The following is a 4296-nucleotide window of genomic DNA, read 5'->3' on the forward strand; positions in this document are numbered from 1 at the left end:
GTGTTATACCGTAAACTGTAAGAGTAGTGAGGGGGATAGAGATTAGTGTTATACTGTAAACTGTAAGAGTAGTGAGGGGGATAGAGATGAGTGTTATACCGTAAACTGTAAGAGTAGTGAGGGGGATAGAGATTAGTGTTATACTGTAAACTGTAAGAGTAGTGAGGGGGATAGAGATTAGTGTTATACTGTAAACTGTAAGAGTAGTGAGAGGGATAGAGATTAGTGTTATACCGTAAACTGTAAGAGTAGTGAGGGGGATAGAGATGAGTGTTATACCGTAAACTGTAAGAGTAGTGAGCCCCGGGGATAGAGATTAGTGTTATACCGTAAACTGTAAGAGTAGTGAGGGGGATAGAGATGAGTGTTATACCGTAAACTGTAAGAGTAGTGAGGGGGATAGAGATTTTTTTTTATTTATTTTTTATTCACATTTCTTTAAAGAGGATGAGACGGAAAGCAGACCCTGCTTATCGAGGTCTTCTCCTCATGTACATAAACAAAATAAAGACACACATACAGGACTACAAAACGCTAAATAACAAAGGCAAGAGATAATGATAACGACATGAAATAAAACAACAAGGAATCAAATAACAAAGTGACGTGTAGCTGGCATACAAACTTAGAAGTAATCAAATAAGGTTATAAATCAACTTAAACAACCTGTCTATTGAACACAAGACATAACTACATGTACATGAAAATAAACAAGGAATCAAACAACAGAGTGACATATGGCTGATAAACAAACTTAGAAATAATCAAATAAGGTTCAGCTAAAACGATCTGTCTGTTTGATGAACTTAAATACAACATCAAATAAATGACAGTTCTGAATGGTAGATAGTACTGGGTTTCCCCTGAGTAAGGTTGAACATAAAATATTTTCAGTGGTGTGTCTTGGGTCAAATGGTAAGATACCCTGCATGAACATAGTGGTTAAAGATGACAACATATCAAGTCTTGCATCATTGTATAGAGGACAGTGTAGAAAATAATGTATAGTTGACTCGTTAGGGTGGCCACATTTACATATAGGACTATTTACACATTTATGTTGGAACAGGTGGAAATTCAACTGACCGAAGTTAAGTCTAAGTCTAGTGAGATGGATTGCTGGGAATCTGGGACCATGCGAGAAGTGAAGGTGGGTAGGAGGTCTATAGAAAAAAGACTCCAACTCATTTTTGAAGCTAGCAACAGAGGGAGATACTCTGGTAGTGAGCGGTAGTTTATTCCATGAAAGAACAGAGGAAGGTAAGAATGATCTCCTGTACTTCTCAGTTCTAGAAGGAATTTGGATATAATTTTGATTAGCACGAAGGCTGTATGTAGTGCGGTCACAGATCTGGGGTGGAATAATTTCACAAAGATATTCAGGTGTTAAACCGTTAACCATTTTGTAAAAATGAATAAGTTTGTGCTTATAGGGGGATAGAGATTTATTGTTATACCGTAAACTGTAAGAGTAGTGAGGGGGATAGAGATGAGTGTTATACCGTAAACTGTGATCATTATGATGATATAACCTATAAGATTAGTGGGGAGGGGGAGATGTGAGTGATATTATCCAATGTTTGTATAATAGTTATGTGTTATCAATGAACAGTAACTACCAGTATCATGGCAGTATGACAGATGGAAATTACAGTAACATGTTTTCTGTTGATGGACATGAATTGCTATAAATGTTGTTAATAATGCCCTAATTTGCATGATAATAGCAACAATATTATGATATTTAGCAAGATGATATCTGAAGTAGGAATGAGGGTAGTTTTGAATATTCAGCTCAAAAGGACTTTTGACTGAGGTTATGCCAATGACATATTACAATATTATACTACTTGTGCTACTAAATTGATTGCATAATTAATGTCCGAATATTACTAGTATGTTCCCTTTGACAAACTTGGTACGTGGTATAAAATTTACACCCATAGTATAGGGAGGTTAGCTAAACATGTCAATATAATGAATTATATCCAAGTATATCCTGGATACTAATTAGGACCGAATGAGCATAATCATGATAATTTGGACTATTTCTCTCATAATTAATGCTATGGATGTCATATTGGAGGTGAAGGGAAGGTGCATACAGCAAAATGTGAATTATGTTAGTGAGTACTTCATGTGCATATTTGATGCAGAAACTGCTAATTTCTTCTGGTCAATGGTAGGGATTTCCTATAAGACATGTAGGTAGCTCTAGGATAGGTAAATACAATGGCATGTGGGTAATGCTCATGATGACCTTATTTCCATTTTAATGCAGAAATTCATTAATGATTCCTTTTGTGGTAAATGGGAGGGACTTAATGGTGGAGACATAAGATTAAGAAGCTTGACAAATGGCCAATTCCAAGAAGTATGTGTTGTGCTACTTAGCATCTAATCTGCATAGATAATGACATTTTATACTTTCTTTATTACTGAAATATCATGCACTTTGTTCAAAATGTTACATTTCTATATAGTTGACAGTATAGTCATTAGGATGTAACAATGATTAGTCATTGTGAATGAAGATTCTTGATATCTATATTTCATAACATACTATGAAATATCATGTTTTATACAGGTGATGTTGTGCTGTGGATCTGAGGAGGGGGACAGCTGTTTTAGCCAGTGACATCATTTGGCTTGATGGGAATTAGACAAACTTGGCCAAGCAACCACCTGTCAGCACATCAAAACAGTCCCATCCATTCTTACAGAGTTTAGAACCCTTCCCAAGCTACCTACTGTCTTACCCATTACCAGCAACATTTTTGTAGTTTTCAGGGGTCTTTCACACCTCTCTAAACAACCAAAATTGACATAAAGCCCAGCAGCAGCCATGTCTGATGAAAGCTCCTTGGTCAAAATGGGAATGTCTGCATGTTCTAGCACTAGCAACCATTCATTTTATTCTAACATCATAATCAGAAACAATCCACAAATTAATCTTCACAACAATACCACCATGGATATAGATAGATGCAGTTTAACAGCAGTAAAAATTTGTTAATGACAATAGACTATTATGTACCTTTTTGGGACATGTCATTGAATTCAGTAAAGCACATTAAAACCTTGCACTGTGCTATTTGTACCAGTGGGCATTTTGACATACTGAGAAACTTATGAAAGCACTTGTTTGGTCTGTTTAGGAACAGATAACTACAAAACAAACCATGTTTGATTCATTGTTAGACAAACTCAGCACTGATTGTTAAACAATGGTTTCTTGAAATTTGTCTAACTAACATGGATGTTAAAAACTGTGTAAATACCTTTCATGCGAACTAAGATATCCTGCAAATGGGATCATTTATTATGTTTTTGGCCCAACCAACCAACTAGATCCAACTAGTTTTGATCAACTAACTGACCTCAGCATGCATTTTTTGCTCAGTCCCATTATATATATATATGAGTGGTTCCCCACGACAAGTTTGTACATCATTTCACTCAACTGTAATTATATAACTCTGGCTATAAATTGTTGTTGTTTGATTACAAATCTTGTTTCTAATTTGGCATTGATATTTATACATGACATGTTTGTTCAATAAAATTTGGCTAGTATTTAACAAATATGACTTTGTTTATTTCATATTGTTCAATAGCACTTAGGGCTAGTTATCATAAACTTCAGATGAAGGTAGGAAAGAAGAGAAAGTTGACCCTTCTGGATTAATACAAGGTGCATTATTGACTATGCATCATCACATGCCCCTTATATGCAACATCACAGATCAAAACACAATATCTTACTTATCTAATCTAGTGTGATCTAGTGTGAGTATGAAATGTAACTAGCAAACTGTAGGGTAAACCCTGGAGACGTGATTAAAAATGACAATGGTAGGACAAACTCTGAGCTATCTCATAGTTTTGATTATTTCAAGGTGATTTCAAGCTGGAAAAAAACCCTCTTGCTAGTGTCACATTAACACATTGAAAACGATACAGTGTGCGTAGATAAGAACTAAATGTAATTTTAAGTTGGAACTTTGGTAAGATTTTCAAGGATTGACAACTTGGCTTGATAAATGGGAACTTTCTCTTTGACTGATTGATGAGACTTGCAGATGAAACAATTACTCTAAGTACAATATGAACGAACGGTCGGTATAGCATATTATAAACTAAAAGAGAAAGTGAGGGACGCGTCTATAGATTCTCCAAGCAGAGATTTCGGTCGGGAGGCGTCGACCGAAACCTCCGCCTGGAGAAAATACGCGCTCCGCCGCACGCGTGCTGTTTGTATATTACGTTTAATATAACGTTATAGTACTAGTGGTG

At 35.8% G+C, this 4296-nt stretch overlaps 1 long non-coding RNA gene across 1 annotated transcript in view; it reads left to right on the plus strand.

Moving 5' to 3' along the window:
* LOC118426663 overlaps positions 1 to 3091 on the plus strand; it is a 6218-nt gene extending 3127 nt beyond the window's left edge. The window contains exon 2 of the long non-coding RNA XR_004832439.1: positions 2588 to 3091. This is a non-coding gene — a long non-coding RNA (uncharacterized LOC118426663). The remainder of the gene's footprint in view (positions 1 to 2587) is intronic.
* The last annotated feature ends 1205 nt before the right edge of the window (positions 3092 to 4296 follow it).

This window comes from Branchiostoma floridae, chromosome 11 (assembly GCF_000003815.2).
Source record: "Branchiostoma floridae strain S238N-H82 chromosome 11, Bfl_VNyyK, whole genome shotgun sequence".
Taxonomy (NCBI): Eukaryota; Metazoa; Chordata; class Leptocardii; order Amphioxiformes; family Branchiostomatidae; genus Branchiostoma; species Branchiostoma floridae.